Source organism: Myodes glareolus, chromosome 5 (assembly GCF_982192425.1).
Source record: "Myodes glareolus chromosome 5, mMyoGla1.1, whole genome shotgun sequence".
NCBI lineage: Eukaryota > Metazoa > Chordata > Mammalia > Rodentia > Cricetidae > Myodes > Myodes glareolus.
This window is the reverse complement of record NC_142030.1, coordinates 28,312,586-28,330,900: the sequence shown is the minus strand read 5'-3', so window position 1 is coordinate 28,330,900 and position 18,315 is coordinate 28,312,586. Positions and strand designations below refer to the sequence as shown.

General features: G+C 43.6%; 1 protein-coding gene across 2 annotated transcripts in view; it reads right to left on the bottom strand.

Moving 5' to 3' along the window:
* Nucleotides 1-18,315, bottom strand: part of Cacna2d3 (calcium voltage-gated channel auxiliary subunit alpha2delta 3) — an 837,667-nt gene that overhangs the window by 8,805 nt on the left and 810,547 nt on the right. The window lies entirely within an intron of this gene.

Below are 18,315 nucleotides of genomic sequence, written 5' to 3'. Positions count from 1 at the left end.
TAAATCATAAAAAGATACTAAAGACTCAATATTAAGCACAAGAACATACCTCAAAATATTAAGATTTTGCGTGGAAACTACTCTCTCTGTCTTGCTGTCTGTCTGTCTACTTCATACTTAAATGGGGAAAGTGGATACTGTTCCTTCCCTGTAATATGTGGGCAAGACCAGAATATCCACTCTCACCACTGCTATTTATGTAACACTGGAAGCCTAATCCAGGGAAGCCAGGTACAAAGAGCAAAAACTGTAGAGGAAGAAATGGAGATGTCAAATTATCCATGTTTGCAGATAAAATATACATATAAAAATGAGACGCTTCGTGGCCAGCTGTGAAAACTGACAAGCAAACTCAGTAAAGCTGCAGCACACAAAATGAATGCAGGGCAAACAGTAGCAGTTTTACCTAAAGCAGGGAGTTTGCTGAAAAGGAAATTAAGAAAGCAATTATGTTCAAAAGACCTGGAAACTCAAACTATTTAATTATAAATTCAAGCAGAGAAGTAAAAGATTTCTATATAAAATATTGTTGAAAGAAATTGCAGAGAACATAACAAATGGAAACCTGTGCCCTGTATACAAATTAAAGAGTCAGTGTTATTCCAAATGTACTACTCCATGGAGTCACCAAAATATTGACTTAATTCTCAGAAATAGAAAAAATCCAATTTCATATGGTCTTTCTGTGTGTGTCTCTCTGGCTCTCTTTCTGTCTTTGTTTCTGCCTCTGTCTCTCTGCCTGCCTCTGTGTGTCTCTGGATCTCTGGCTCTCTCTCTCTCTCTCCCTTTTACACACACACACACACACACACACACATACACACACACACATACACACACACACACACACTAGAATAACCAGACTCATCTTGAGCACACTGGGCCTCCTGGCACACTACTGGCATGAGTATTGTGGCATCCTTTGATTGGATTTGAGGCCTGCTCCACAGGAGAGAATTAATACCAGCTCTAAACCTGGCTGCAAGTCCGTGGCCACGGAGGCCCTAGGAAGAAACCACTGCTGTTACTTGGCAAACTTCCTCCTAAACATTTGTGTCTTCCCATACATAGCCACTCTCAACCCTGGTAGAAAGGCTCTTTTTGTAGTGAGCAGGGGTTAATGGAGAGACTTCCTACTGGTCAAAATTCTGAAAATTGAGTGCACAGCTCTAAGGGAACATTGATATCAACGTGCAAGACGCAGAGAACCTTACACAAGAGGGAGTGGACAGAGAGCGGACACCAGGCGTGGCGGAGGAGCGCTGTGTGCCGCTGGGACATGATGCGGTTGCTGTGCTCGTGAATTTACAGCAGCTGTGCTCAACAGCACGCGATCGAGCCACTCAAAATCTCAGCACAGAGGGAGCGGCTCACGAGCTCTTACTCTCACATGAAGACTATACTGTGGCTGAGAGATTGCGAGTCAGCTTTCTGTAGGGTTGGGGCCACTGGTAGGTTTTCCATGCTCCCGAGAATGACCCCACACCCATGTAGCTATGTGCGTGCAAAGAGCACTAAATAAGGTGTGGTAGGGTTCAAAACAAAAGGGGCTGTGGAGGTGGGAGCAGGTGCCCTGTGGAGGTGTCTGGGAGAGCTGGGGGAAAGAAATGAAGGTTGGCCATGGTCAGAACACATTGTATACATGGATGAAATTCTCAAAATATAAAAATGTTCTTTAAAAATTCAATGATCCTGAGAGGGGGGAGAACAAAGCACTCCTCACACACACAAGCTTGAGGCATCATAATATCTGACCAGGAAAAGATAGTAAACAGATTACATATTCATCAATTAAAAGCATTTGCTGCTCTCTCAGGAGATTCAGGTTCCCCTATCAGCATCAGCTGAGTGACTCACAGCCAGGGGATTAGTAGCTCCAGTGCCAGGGGATTTCACACCCTCTTCTGGCTCCCAAGGGTACTTTCACTCATGTGCATAATGCTTCCCTGCCACACGCACACATGATTAAAACAATAAAATGAAATCCAACTATCAGAGAGTTAATCAACTAAATAGGCATAATAGTGTGGAGCCCAATCTTAGGTGGGGACGGAGGCAGAAGCCAGCCACAGTGCCTCCTTGCATGGTCAGTCTATCTGATACAGTGATCTCTAGATTCAGTAAGAAAACTGTTTCAACAAATAAAGTCAGAAGCAATAGTGGAAGGCATTCAACTTCCATCTCCAGCCTGCACATATATATGAGTACAAAGATCTTCACACACATGAATACACACCACACACACATAGGAAAGAACCCACAGGCTATCCGTCAGCAATAGAAAGAATGAATAGGGTTATTTGTAGCAGCACAGATAGAACTGGAGGCTGTTAGAACAAGTAAAATGTGTCAGAGAAAGAATAAGACCACATGTTGGTCTCCATTTGTTGAAACCAGTAAGTCAGTTTTATAGAAGAATGAATGGGTAGTGGTCACTAAAGACTGGGATGTGCTCCTTAGTCATCAGAGAAATGCAAATCAAAACAACTCTGAGATCCCATCTTACACCTTTAAGAATGGCCAAGATCATAAACACTGATGACAACTTATGCTGGAGAGGTTGTGGGATAAAGGGACACTCCTGCATTGTTGGTGGGAATGCAAGCTGGTATAGCCCCTTTGCATGTCAGTGTGGCGATTTCTCAGAAAATTAGGAAACAACCTTCCTCAAGACCCAGCAAATACCACTTTTAGGTGTATATCCAAAGGATGTTCAATCATGCACAAGGACATGTGCTCAACTATGTCCATAGCAGCATTGTTCGTTATAGCCAGAACCTGGAAACAACCTAAATGCCCCTCGACCAAAGAATGGATAAGAAAAATGTGGTACTTTTACACAATGGAGTACTACACAGCAGAAAAAAAAAACTTGAAATTTGCTGGCAAATAAATGGAGATAGAAAATATCATATTGAGTGAGGTAACCCAGACCCAGAAAGACAATTATCATATGTACTCACTATAAGTGGTTTTTAAACATGAAGCAAAGAAAACCAGCCCACAAATCACAATCCCAGAGAAACTAAACAACAAAGAAAATCCTAAGAGAGACATACATGGATCTAATCTATAAGGGAAGTAGAAAAAGGCAAGATCTCCTGAGTAAATTGGGAGCATGGGGAAGATGGGAGAGGGTTGAGGAAAGGAGAGGGAAAGGGAGGGGGAGCAAATAAAAATGTAGAGCTCAATAAAATCAATAAAAAAAGGGAAAAAAGTCTGGGATGTGTAAGGTTATGGGGGAAGGAAAGAGGTGTTCACAGCATGCAGCTAAATGATGGAACAATCTACGTGCTTCAAAATGGGAATAGTGCATTTCCAGCACACAGACATGATTAATGGCTGGAGAGAGGGAGATGCTTGGGCCCTGATTTGATTATTATATATTGTATACATGTGTTGAATTACCATAATATACCCCCACAAAGATGTACAAATAATATGTCTTACTAAAAATACACAAAAGAGAAGTGTAAAAAGTCAGTTGTGAAGTATTTACACAATGGGGCATTCCTCATTACACACTCTGACATAGATGAATCTAAAAGTAATTATGGAGAGTGATAGAAATGAGACAATGGAATATTAAAATAGCGATTGTATGTTGTCTTAATGACAAAGTCTATAAAATACAACTGAATCTCCAGAGACAGTCAGTCACAGCAGTGGTTTCCAGGAGCAGGGAGATGGGTCTGAAAAGGGTATAAAGAGGCATGTGACATTCTCAGATTGATGGGCAGGCTTATTGTGCTTATTGTGGCTAAGGTCCCCTGCATATATAACTATGTCAGAATGATCACATAGCACACTTTAAATGCCTATCAATTATAGTGCAGTAAACCCGTTTTTGAGTGAATTTTGCATTTTTATCACCTTGGTTTAATTTTATAATGATCTTACTCAGCTATATATTTTAAACTCTTTATGTGCTTTAAAAAATTCCAAAATTAATCTTTTTGGATTTCCACACAACCTTGGAATTCAAAAGACATGTATTCGATCTATGTCTCGTTAAGTGTGTTATTAAATATGTTCTGAAGTTATATGAAAGTCTCAGACACCTGATGGTGTTATTATATGCTCTTGGCTATATTCTTACTATTAAATGCAAAATAGAAAAAGAACAGATCTTTTTGTCAATTTTGATTAGTCTTTAGCCAATGATATTCTTATTTGGGGGGTCACCCAATCTTCTATTCTTACTAGAATTTTCTGACAACCGAACTCACTTTACCAGAAAGTCTGTTTGGTAAAGATTGGCATTACTATAACAACAAAAAAATGTGTGTCTTGGTTCTAAACGATTAGAAAACTGGGCAGGCATTTATCTTGTTTTTTCCCTTTTGGGACTCCGACAATCACTTCTCACAGTTCTACAGAATAGCAACCCTAGCCCATGCCTTGTGACATGCACTGCTTTGCGGAACGGATCAAAATGTCCTTAACATTGGGGCTTTGGGTTCTTTCCATAGCCAGCTCCCAAGAAACACCGGAGTCAACAAGTGTGTGTGTGTGGTGGGGGGAAGCAGGGGACTTCCTCTATTGAAAGAGACACCACATGCCAAATTCCCTCAGCCTCCCTGGAAAAACCCCTGTCAGGTACTTTTGACTAGCTTCTGCCCAATAAAACTTCAACGGCAAAACTCTGGGCTCTGCAGTAAGCGCATCAGCTCCTTCTGATGGTGTGTCCACATGGGCTTGGGAAAACTGGGTGTCACTCATGTCCTACGATGTTGACAATTAAGAGACCCAAGAAAATGAAATGCTGCATGCCTCGAATAATTCCTACTGACTCTCTCTCTCTCTCTCTCTCTCTCTCTCTCTCTATCTCTATCTCTATCTCTCTCTCTCCTTCTGTCCCTCCCTCCAAATCCCCCTCTCTCTTTCTTCGTGGTTTTCCAAGGCAGGGTTTCTCTCATAGCTCTGGCTGTCCTGAAACTCACTCTGTAGACCAGGCTAGCCTCAAAGTCATGGAAATTCACCTGCCTCTGTCAACCAAGTGCTGGGATTAAAGGCACACACCACCACCACCACCACCCTGAATACACTGTTAGATCATTTAGAGGCTGTGTAAGATGAGGAATTCGTACAGTATTCTTCCAGAGAATAAAAATACTGAACTTGGTCTTAGAGGTGATGGCATCACACCTGTTCATGTATCTTGTCTCTGTGAGACTTCTGGTTTAGACACACGCTTCACAAGACTCCAACCATCTTAATACACTTCACAATGTATAGTCCCCAGAAAATAATTCTTTCATTATATGTTGATATAATTTAAAGAAAAATTCTTCATCAAATCACTATTTTAAGTCTACCAAAATGTACTTCTTTGCAGGGGACATCTTTATTTCAGATCAACTTCTCACAACTTATGGCTATAGACATTGGCAACTACTGGACACAGCCAACGCCTGGGGATCATTCTACTGCAATTACTTCCATTTCCTAACACATCTAACCTGCCCTGCCTGTCGGTTACTTTGTTATGGTCAGGCCCACAGTATAGGACTTAACTATACCACGTGAGCTCCAGTTTATAAGCGTAACCTAATGGATTACAAGTTCTAGATCATATCAACACTACCGTGAAGCCAGAAGTATCATAGTGAATTCAGACTTCTAATTCCTGAGGAAGCGCTTCTACTCCTCTGACTCTTGTATTTGGTATCCAAGACTTTAGGGTCATTCTTTTTATCCAAATTGCACAAAGCATTTAGTCTCCAATGACAACCATATTCATGGTGGGCTTATCAAATCTGATCAAATATTAAAACCAGAAGACACATTTCTGGAAGGGTTGGCACTGTTTGGGGGATTTTAGGAAAGGCCAAATTTCCTATAACCCAAGAAACATATTATTTAGAAGAGAGAAGAAATATCATTTCAAAAAGAAGTTAAGAAAGATAAACCCTATAAATAGAAAATTATATATTGCATAAATATAAAAAAAAAGTCTGGGCAAGTTGTTTCTGAACTCACAGGTGAAAAAAGAGCCTTCACCCTTCACTTCGATGCACCAGAGTTCCTGACAATGCGGCTAGAGACGACAACAGCCAACACTTGTTAGTGCAAAGACTAGGGATAGTGACCTGTTACAGATAATGGGCAGGACTTCAGGACACCAAGAGTACAGAGCAATGGAACGCTGCAGGCGTGCCCATGTTCTGCCCAGTGAATAGGCAGCACTGAAAACTGACACTAGAATTCCCAGTTCCCTGGTGTGATTAAAAGCTAAGACTTGAGCCTAAAATCTCAGCGAAATCCTGACTTCTCCACATCTGACCACTTGTCTCTCCCCAGCACTTGTCATTTTTGGCAAATGTGAAAGGGAAGAAATCACTTTGTAGAGAAGAAACTCCAAACAGCACAGGTCTATCACTGGAATTCTTCTGTACCACAAATACCTGTTTCTTTCCCCAAACTCCAAAATAATAGTATGGATAAAATTATTAGCAACAAGTAAGCACCTCACAAATTGAACTAAAGAATAGCCCTTCTCCCAGTTAGAATGAGGCACACACACAGGGTCATAATCATGCAGTCCGTTTGTCCAAAAAAGAAAAGCAGGAGAAATTTAAAGAGGGGCTGCTGGGAAGTCTAGAAGAGCATGGATACAAGAGGAAACCCCATGCAAATGACTGAAAATGTGAACGGAATCCGGACTTTAAAGCAAGTTACTATCTTACAAAGCCACCATGACTGCATGCTTAAGTCCTTTGCAAACCCAGTCTGCTCAAATTCCAGAATGACTGGGGGAGGGGCTCATAAAGTCCCACTCCTATCTGAGGAGCCATCGGCAAGTGACAGCCCCTGGGGTCATCAGTTTTATTTAAGGATGTGGCCTGTGAGAAGCTATCCTTCTGCCATTAGATGGTCCTGCAAAACACAGAGGTAGCAGTATATGGACTCAGTGGGGTTTTTAACAAAGAGAGAGAATATGATACACAGGTGTGAAATTCTCAAACAATCAAAAGCTGGGAGGTGGTGGTGCACACCTTTACTCCCAGCACTTGGAGGCAGAGACAGGCAGAGATCTATAAGTTTGAGGCCAGCTGGTCTACAGAGCAAGTTCCAGGACAGCTAGAGCTACACAGGGAAATCCTGCCTCAAAAACAAACAGACAAAACCAAACAAACAAAAGCAGTTTTAAAAAGATGTTCTAGAGCATTCCTGATGCCGTGACCCGTGCTGTGGTGACCCCTCCCGGCCATAAAATTATTTGTGTTGTTGCTTCATAACTGTAACTGTCAATATCAATATAAATATCTGATAGTCAGGATGTCTGATATGCAACTCCTGTAAAAGGGTCATTCAGTCCCGAAGAGGTCGAGACCCACAGGTTGAGAACCGCTGCTGTAGACCAGAAGCTTTTGACTGGGTGAGAACTGAACCAGCTGCCCAGTAGACAGGATAAAGAAAGATTTAGTGAACGCACAGCAGGAGTTAAAGTATATCTAAATCCAGAGACAATGAGAGTCACTAGATTTTTAAGTTTAAAACTTCAAACAGTAATAACTGAAAAGACATGTGAACTACAAACCTGGTCATTCCAAGAGAGCATTAGAATAACACGCACATGTCTGTTACTGTGTGTCTAAAACTGCTAGAGCCGCATTGAACGTGAGCTTGTTAGGCTCACATATTAAAAGGCAGTGACTTCTAAATCAGTCTTGCAAAAGTACCAGTAAGGAAAACAAAATTGAAACAACAACAACAACAAAGAAATAACAAAGATTAAGAGAGGAACAGTTAGTGATACTGCTATAATTACTCAGGGCAAACCATCACTAAAATGCAATGCACTAAACTGTCCTCTCTGGAAACCAGTATAAGCCACTAACAGTGTGCAATGAGAGAAAATAAGGGGACACAAACAGCAAGAGTGATCGATGAGGGCATGAACTAACCAATACATGGGAGCAGAAACTCTTCAGGCCACTACCGCATCCAACAGAAGATTGTCACACATGGTAACAGCAACACACGTCTCCAAGCAGACAGCATCGGTTCTGTTTCTCAACTGTAGAGTATGACCAACAATGAATTGCAAAAGGAAGCAAAAACAAAACAACAGAACAACAGAACAGAAGTAAGCCAACAGAGTTTGTCAACTCTCCAGAATTTGAGATGGGCTTAAATTTGTGTTGTATGTTTTTTTAAAATTTATTTTCTTTTATTTTTTTTTTAAAGAAAACCATCTTTTTCATTTTACATACCAATCCCAGTTCCCACTCCATCCCCGCTCCCACTCTTTCCACCTACCCCCCACCCTACCGCCAATCTACTCCATAGAGAGGGTAAGGCGCATTGCTTTGAGGAAAGGTTCAAGGCTGAGCAAGGTATCCATCCAAAGAGAATAGGTTCACAAAAAGCCAGTACAAGCAGTATGGATAAATCCTGGTGCCACCACAGGTGACCCTGTAGTCTGCCCCAGCCATGCAACTTTCATCCACAGAGCAACCACTTTGGTCCTATGCTGGTTCCTTCCCTGTCCAGTGGAGTTGGTGAGCTCCCACCAGCTCAGGGAGACCGTTTCTGTGGGTGTCCCCGTTATGGCCTCAGCTGGATTTTGGGAGCTCAGCCCAGTGCCTCACTGCAGGTCTCTGCCTCTGTTTCCATCCATGGCTCAATGAAGGTTCTATGGTGATATTAAAATATTCAGTCTGACTACAGGGTAAGACCAGTTCTGCCACCCTCTCCTCTATTGCTTAGGAGTCATCCTTGTGGATTCCTGGGAATTTCTCCAGTGCCAGGTTTCTTGCTAGTCCTCTAATGGCTCTGTCAATCAAAATATCTCCTTCCTTGCTCTTATATCTGTCCTTCCTCTGTCTCGACTATTCGTTCCCTCAAGTTCTCCTCCCCCCTCTCCTTCTCCCCTCCTCTTCTCCTTCTTCCCTCTCTTCCCCCCCAACCCGTGTTGTATGTTTTTAAATACTTTGATTTGGGGAAAAAACATTTTTAAAAAGGTTAAAATTATTGAACTGTCTTTTCAAACCAAGAAGCTGGACGAAGGCAAAGGAAAAGCTCACATTCAGGGCTGGGCGCCTATCCTGCTTTCCTGTTTCTGTGCTGAATTGAGCTTCTCTTCCCTTCTCCACTACCTACCGCTTAGGCTGCGGCACGGATATAACTTGTGAGCAGAGGGGGCAGAAAAGCCCTGAATTAATCATTTCATGTATCTCTCAGTCCCCCACCCCCTTCAGCCACAGGCGAGTCATCACAGCTCCACTGCAAAAGCGACGGCCTCTCCTTCAACTTGTACCTTCAGCTGGTGGTGATGCCCTTACTGGCTACAGTGTGAGCCTGCGCCTTCCCCTTCGCTCCCACCCCTTTCTCCTATACCCTCCCTTGTTTTTTTGGTACAAATTCATACTACATGGACTGTACTCTTTACCACCCCAAATGTGTTAGTGGTCGCCAAGGATCATTGACTTTGGTACTTTTCCTTGATTTCTCTTCCTCCCAGCTTCTTCCTTCTTGGCAACCAAGTGTAGTTTCCATGGAAACCAGGCTACATCTGAATGTCTGCATCCTTCCTTATCTCCAGGTTCTAGAGTTGAGTCTGGAACTGAGCCATTCCCAGAAGCAGAAAACTGGAGAGCAAACGGAGTAATGAGGGCAAACTGCAGAACCAGACTATAGGTTAAAGCAACCTTAATGTACCTCAGCTTTCAGCATTCCTGAACCCAGGTGAAGTCACAGGGTAACACAGAAGTTGGAAGGATACAGAGGCTGCTAAACATCTTCAGGGACTACACTGAGTGTTCCTACAAACCATGGGAGAACATAGAGAAAACACACCTTGGGGAGTCCAGCGCAAATCATCTGCACCCGGCCGGCCAAGCTACGAAACACACAAACAGATCAGCGCAAATCACCTACATCTGGCCAAGGTATGAAACCCACGAGCAGACCAGTTGCAGTGAGAAAACAGAAATGTTGCTTGGGAATCGACCTCCAAGGGCATGTTGCCACATCACCTACAGAACAGATCAGCTGTGTTCTTAGAGGACCCACAAGAACCCTTTGACCAGTCACTGGAACTAATAAAAGAACTCAGCAAGTTGACTGATTGCATCATCAGCATAGAAAACCTGAACCTCACACTCAATGAGAAGCATTTCAGAAATAGGACCCATTGATATTGCTGACCATCACTGCGAGAGCCCAGGCCTTCATGAGGAAAAGGATGAGCTGCGCAACCTAAAACCGGAGGGAGGCACACTGCTGTGGAAAGGCGCACGGATGCTTTAAATACATCATCCCTGCTCCCAAATTAACTTTTCTGTTCAAAATAATCTCAACCCAAACTCCAAAAGGACTTTACACAGAGGCGGAGGTGACAAGCCAGAGGTAATTTTAAAATAGGAAGTCACTTGAAAAAAATGAAGGGAAATGGGTTTTATAAAAAGAGAAGGGGAGATATTTGCCCTGTCCAGTAACATGTCCAGGGAGTAGCGGAGAAGAGCAGATAGATGTAGGGATGATGTGGGGAGAGCTGTAAGTTTACTAAAGGCCGGGGAAATCTAACTTTAAAGGAAGTGAAGACAATGAAATTCATCTTTCTTTGGGTGACCCAAAATCTACAGGAATACAAAAGCAAGAAAGGCTGTAGGTCTGTACATTGTTCCAGACCACTGCTGGGAAAGTGAACCTTCACATTATTTTTGCATGTCTGAGTGCTTTGCCTGTGTGTGTGTGTTTGTACCATGTACACACATGGTGTCCTCGGAAGCTAGAAGAAGGTATCAAATCCCTCAGGAATAGACGGTTAATAGCCACCAAGTAAGTAGTAGGAATTGAGCCCAGGTCCTCTGGAAGTGCAGACCCTGCTTTTAATTGCTGTGTCATCTCTCCAGGTCTGGAAAGGGAACTTTTAATGGCTGAGACATCCTTGCAGGTCTGGGGCATGAACTTCAAACCAGCATGAAACAGAAGTGGAAACCTTTTAGACACTGCCTGTGTTTTTGTTTCCTCCTGAAAAAGCTCTTCTTCTCAAACCCTAACCATTTTGTGTACAGAAGTCTTTGGTAGCACTGTCTCTTGATAGGAACCTACATGAATGTCCACCAACAGGGGACTAGTGGGTAGGCACCAAGGTATTCTTTCTGTTGCCTACACAGGGGAAATTTGTTTACTGTTATAAACAAACATTTAAACATCATGAGTGGGAAGCTAATGTTCGACTATTCATGAGATAGAACACTTAACAATATTTAATTCTGCTGTGGAGAACAGAAATAATGAAGGCCATGAACAAATCCAGCACGTGTACTCGGTATCTATAGCAAATCATTGGGTCAAAAATGACTTGAAAACAGAGCACATGGAGCAACAAAATAAATAAAGGATGGATATATGAAGTGTCCTTTGATGAATGGCAAGGATGGGAGGATCAAGAGGAATTAAATATTCACAGGGCACAAGTGCCATCACCTCTGGGTTGATCTGTGTCATCCTTCAATCAACCCACAGACAACGCTCCTTCTCTCCCTGACACTGGCAAGTGAGCACCACCGCCACTTTGCAGGTTACCAGCAGGCCACCTCGCCCTTGCGTCTACCTCCAAGAAAAAGAGTTGGAAGTTGGTTCTGAGGCTTTCTTCATAATGCCTCCTTCCCCAACCCTGAACTCTGGTTCTCCTCGCCATCCCATCAGCCAGGGAGAGAGGAGCTGACCCAAAGACAAGGGAGGGGAAGATGCAAGAGAGAAGAGGTTATGAGAACTTTGCAACTTGGCAATGATAGTAAGGAGGTCCCCATCCTTCTCCTTCTGCTTGTGGCTACTTTCAGTGAATTCAATACGGTCTGCAGTTCTGGGTGTCTTAGTTGTTTGGTGCGCCTTACTGTTCTGTGGCTTCTTAGATAACTTTCTCAGCAAATACTCAGCTTTTGTGTATAAAGTAGGTGCTGACCAAGACACATGTCTAGAAGCTTCAATTCTAAAGCTAATATAGAGGATGAAACATGATAAATTACCATGGACCGGAAACCGTGGCAATCTTTTGGTAAAAGATAAAGAAGGATTACTGAGGCATAGTAACTGTCGATGGTGACTTCATCTGAACCACTGAATGTCTTTAAAAGCAGAGGGTACATATGCGTTCTTAAGGCACTTACGAGGAGAAGTGCCCTGCCAAGAGCAAGGTATGCAGACATTCTCATTTTACAAAAGAAAAAAACTGAACTCAGAGGACAAGCAAACCCTCACAGCCACTGCAGAAATAAGTCAATACCCCCTATATTGCAAAAAGGGAAGGGAGAGGTTGAGTCACTTACTAGTGTAACCAGGTTGAAGCTTGATCAGACCAGAGGTACAAAGCGGCCAGGCTCACATGGTGACTCCATGGCTGTTGGCAGCAAACTGGCTGCCGTGCATTGAACTATTAGAGATGGAGAACTTTCAGAGGGTCACACAAGCTCACTGGGTACAAAGGCTTAAAGACAGACAACGGTTTTTTAATACATGCCATGACACTCCATAGCAAATGTCCCCATTTTGTTTCTAAATCCTAGGCATCCTGCACATAGCTGCCCTGAGAATCCCCCACCCCACCCCCACACACAAAGAATTTGCCAGTGGAAAGATGAACTGCTTTTCCATATTTTAAAGACTTACTGTCTGCTTATTAATACGGTGCATTGGAAGGACCTGGGTAATGTTAGCTGTACATTTCTGCGTTGAGCGTGTATTTATGGCCCAGGGTGCATGACTGAACTTCATTAAGAACACCTCCATCCTGCTGGGCCCCACACAAGCTGACATCACAGGGTAGAGTTGCTGGGGCTGGTGGGATTGCCTGGGGCCAAAAAGCCTGAGGAGGGAAACACTTCAAGAGAGAAACACAGTGGTGGCCAAGAAGCAGGGATGGGTCAAAATGCGTGAAATAAATGAGGTCGCCATGGGAAAGGGAGTTGGGAAGGAAGAAGCAATTTGATGTGTTCATTACTGGATGTGAAATAACCCAGCCCTTCTCTTCCCTCGATGGCAGATGGAGCTGGAGCTGGAAGGGAAGGATGATACACTCTCCAGACAGCCACTTCTCCCTGGAGTGCAGATGCACGCTATCTTCTGAGAGCTGAGCACATGTCAAAATGGATTCTGAAGCTTCTGCCGGGCTTACCCCAGCAAACACGAAGAGGGACTCGGAGATAAGACAGCCAAAGATAGAGAGAGCACAATCACACAGCCTGAGAACTGGGGTGCCTCGCCTTTCACTATACAGGTACAGAACTGGGATCTGAAAAATTCGTGCAGGATCAAAGTCTTGAATGCTTTCGGCCCAGACTGAAGTCTTCACCTTTGTAGCTATTAACCCTCTACAGATTATCTTTCATTCTTTCTCCGGGTAAAATGGGGACTGGGAGATGGCTCAGCGTGTAAAGTGCTTACCATGGAAGCATGACAACCAGCGTGACGACCAGAGTTCAGATCCCCATGCCCCATGCCCATGAAAAGCTGGGCAGTATGGCTACCATCTGAATCCTAGCACTTGGGAGACAGAAATAGGATCTTAGGGGCAAACTGGCAAGATACGGTATCTAGAAATGGGGGGGGGGGGTCCAGATTCAGCCAAGACCCTGCATGAATTAATAAAGTATATTGATGAAGACTTCCAACATCAACTTCAGGTCTCCACAAACATTCACGCACATGTATGTAAACACTCATGTAACTACATACATGCAAATAATCATATACATGCCATACACACACATATGTATACCAAAAAAAAAAGTTGGGCAAAGCAGAAGTTGCAGTCATAAAAACTCGGGGTTGGGGATTGGTCTTTATCCACTGTGCACACATCTCTAGTTAGGCTGACTTTGCAAGGGGACCTTGATCTTCCTGAAAATTAGAAGATACCCTGCCCTATCCCTGGTCCCCAGAACACACCAGAAGGCTTAATCCTGATCTACAGTAGGGGACATTAGATGGTAATTGAAATACAAAGTAGAACTTGGATATTGTATGGTTTTGTTCTGAGTTGTTTGCCCCAACAGATACCTGGGCCACACCTAAAACAAATTACATTATAATCTCTGGGAGGGACCCAAGCATTGAGACTTTATAACAATCGCTGAGAACTTCCAACATGCTGCCCTGCCCCCTGTCTAGACACGTGTTTCTCAAGGTTATCCCACTTCCATGCGAACTGAGCATCTGGCTGGTTTGCTGCCTTAGGCCAGGAAACCTGGCAGTGGGGTGAATTTGCCTTGCTGCTCTGTTCCCATCTAATGCTGCTGACTCTGAGGTTTGTAACTTCCTCCTCTCATTTATCTGTAAGTCAGTTCTAAGTCACTAGATGTCCCTGCCTCCACAAAGCTCTCCCCAGGACAGTAAGTCTGGCCTCTTTCTCCTAAGCTATAGCCTGGGTACCAGCATCACTAACATAAAACTCAGCTCCCTCCATATAGTGTGCACACCAATGTTGATAGCGATGTTTTCTCCTGTATCACTGAACTGGACGCTATGGAGGAAGAGATACCAGCATTTTAGGGTGGAAAGTTGCCCTGGAAATGAAGGTTTGGGACATTTTTTTAAAAAACATGCCCTATTGCTAATCCACTGGCACACACAGGAAGCACAGCTAAGTGTGTCTTCAACAAGAGGCTCCTTGGCTGTGACACACACACAGGTTCTGTGGCACAGACACACGCAGAAGGATGCCTTCAACCAAACAACAAGCTAGGAGCAGGCAGACTAACAGCCACGAGCAGATATTCCCAACTCCAGGGGTGTCCTAATCAGGGGAGCGTCCTTACTCTCTCCTCCCTCTTCCTATCTGAATAGATAAGCAAGTAGATAATCACCTGGTTTAATTTAGACAACTTTGTCTTCTGGATTCTGAGAGCACTAGCAGACATCCTTCCTTTTTGTTTGTTATGTGTATCAGCACAGGGTGGAAGCCTCCTGACAGTGAACAACAGAAAATCTGGGGGAAAGGAAGAAAGTCCAACTATCGTAAGCTTCTTAACAAGTAAATTCCACAGAAGATGCAGCAGGCATGGGTAGTCCACCCTTTCATTAGTCTCAGGGTTCTCCTAGACTCCAAACCTTTCTGCTGCAGACTTCGGGTTAAGAGACCCCTGCCTTCCTGCCCGCCATCCACAGAAGCCCTGCTGCGAACTCACCCGCTTCCCTCCTGTTTTTGGAAACACACATCCTTCTCTTTGTTCAGGAACCCAGCCGTCCTCCAGGCAGTCCCCATATTGTGATGGACCCAAGTCCAGGCAAGTCACCTCGGCACTAGCAAATGGGTACCATTCCTCTTCTCAGAGAAACAATGGGCTCAGAGATGGCTACTGCACCTTTGTGACTTCACGCAAACGGAAGCACAGACGTCCGAGCAGCCTGGCTGGATATCAGGAGAGCATCAGTCTCGGGAGTTACTGGCAGCTACCCTGTGTCCAGTGTTGGAAATTCCTACTGGGAAATACCTAGAGCAGTGGTTCTCAACCTGTGGGTCACGACCCCTTTGACAAACCTCTATCTCCAAAAACACTTACATTACATGCATACATAACAGTAGCAGAATCACAGTTATGAACAAAATTACAGTTAGCAACAAAAATAATTTTATGGTTGGGGGGGTGTTACCACAACATGAGGGACTGTATTTAAAGGTCACAGCATTAAGAAGAATGTGAACCACTATCCTAGAGAAAACCTGGGTCTTAGTCCAGACCTCTGGAAAACTATAATAAGCCTTACCTGAAGCCAACATCTCGATGTTTCTTTTTACTTAGCTTTCTTGAGCTGAGCTTTCTGTCATTGTAAATGAAAGGCTATTAAGCAATCTGCTTGTTAAATTCCACATGAAGGCCATCACCCAGTTGGGCATTTTGTGGTTGGAAAACGTTGCTCTTAAGCAGCTCGGTCTTAGAAACCATAAGCCTGGCTTTTGACAGGTCTACCTGGGACAGTTCAAGACCCAGACTGGCCAAAACCTCCTTTGCTTCATTTTACTAATATGGGAAATGGGTCTTCATTGTCTCCGTTAGGTACCAAGAAGAGGCAGCACCAGTATTTTCATTATCACAGGTATTTATTTTAAAATACTTACAATGAACATATAATGGCTCTGCATTTTTGGCTGGCTCATAAGGAAGAGCACTCAAAAAGTCGGAACAAACTTTGTCTGCAGAATACAAGGGTATTTATTACCAGAGACAAAAATGCATCAGTAATTGACGTCACTGTGCCTTCCTGTCACCCTCCGGGGTTTTGCTGGCACTGATGGTGCTGTCCCACACCTTGAACACAACTTGGGCAGGAGGTTCTTTGGCGCTGTCAGCCCAAGGTAGGTGGCAGGGGATAGTTTTTCCTGTTTGAGACACTGGAAGAGGGGGAAAATCCCACAAACAAAATGGCAGGGAAATAGGTGTCCTTTCAATTGAAGGAAAAAGTGGATGGTAAAAGGGCCGAGAAGAAAAGATATTTTTGAAATTTGGCTATTATTTGAGCTTTTCAAAGTTTATTCTTTTCTTTTCCTCCTAGGGTTGTCAGTAAATCACGTTAATTATGACATGAATAATTTTCTTTTAATCCCTTAAGAAGAGTCAGGAATTCGTTAAATACTTTCCCTGGAACTATTAGAGTCTTTTCTTGTAAATAATGACAGTAATAGCTGCATTTATGGAGCGTTTACTTAGTGCCAAGTGTTTTCAAGAGCAATTCCCTTTTAACCTTCACACACACACACACACACACACACACACACACACACACACACACGCTATTATCTGTATGATTAATAGATGAGGACTCATCAACAGAAGGAACCTGAACGACTTCTGAAGATCTTGCAAAGGACAGAGCAGCAACCATTAACACTTCTCCAAACCGGCCTGCTGGACGTCAAGCCCAAACACCCACCACTAAGGTGGCCATGACCACCACAGCTACCATCAGCTACTGCTCACTGGGCACTTTTGCCATGCCACCACCACAGGAAGACCTCTGACCTCAAACAAACTCTGCAGGCAAGCAGGACCCCGATCTTCCCATGAAGGTTTCCAAAACAAGTTATTTCCAACAGTGTTTTTACCAGAAAGCAGTAGTTGTTGGCTCTCCCACCAGGTTTTCTTGCAATAGCCTGAACACGACTGATATCTGACCATATTGGGGGTGATGCTAGTGAGCCCAGCCCCCAGCACACTTTTTTAAACCACGGTGAACATGAATCCAATATTTATGCACTGATTGTTCAGTTTGGTACGAACTTCAACGAAAAGGGTAACATTACTTACAAATTACAAAAGAGGTACCCTTGGCTTAGATGGCATGGCTAATAGGTGTCAGAGTCATGGTGTGGGCTCGAGAGAGTCCCTGCTTGTAACCTGACAATTCTGCAATGACCAGAAACGAACTGGGATTACTGTGTTCCATTGAGGGAGCAATCACAGTCCTGATCTACTCTTTAGCTTGTCACCAGCCTCTGCAGGCTCTGTATGAATTAAGTTTATGTGCTTAAATAGGAAAGCACCAGACAGAACTGCCAGGAAGTCCAACTAATGCCCAGAAGTATAGATTCTGATTATCAATAATTGCTTTTGGAAAGCTGACCACCATGCATGACATAAAGAAGACGTTATTTTCCTATAGACTGTGTTAAGTACAAAGAAACCAGTTGGATAAGAAAGAAGCCAGTTTGCACACAAAAAGAGGGTTAGAATTACAGAAGCATGCTGTAGCATGCAGCAGCATGAAGTCTACTACCCCCATGTTATGCACGGGAAATGAGAAATTCGTCCCAAACTACTGAAGCAGTAAGTGGGACCAGGCTTCAGACCCAGGCCATGTGCTTGTGGAACCTGAATATGTACTGATCTGTCTCTTTACTCTGAGTGGTACTATAGCATATGGTTTTTACTTTGTTTTCTGTACATTTTTCTCATGTGTGTGTGTGTGTGTGTGTGTGTGTGTGTGTGTGTGTATGCGTGCAAGGCAAGCAGTGAGGTACACAAAACTCAGAAAGATAATTTCATGTTCCCCTTCCTATATGGATCCTAAGTTTAGTATTTGTATATATGTAAATAAGGTGCTATGAGAGTCAACACAGAAAAACAAACAAACAAAAAAACTAGCTAGGAGACCAGGAAAGGAGCAGAGGTGCTGAGGGAGCAGGGAAAGAGAGCAAAAGGGTATTTGTGACACAAAAGAAAGTCCAAGCAAAGACGAGGAGAAGAAAGGGAACTGCCATAGGAAAATGAGGACTTCAGCAGCAGAGAGAGATGCAGTAGGATGAGAATGGGCACTCTCAAAAGAAGGCAACAGCAGCGACCGGTCGTTCAGAAGGGAAACTGATGG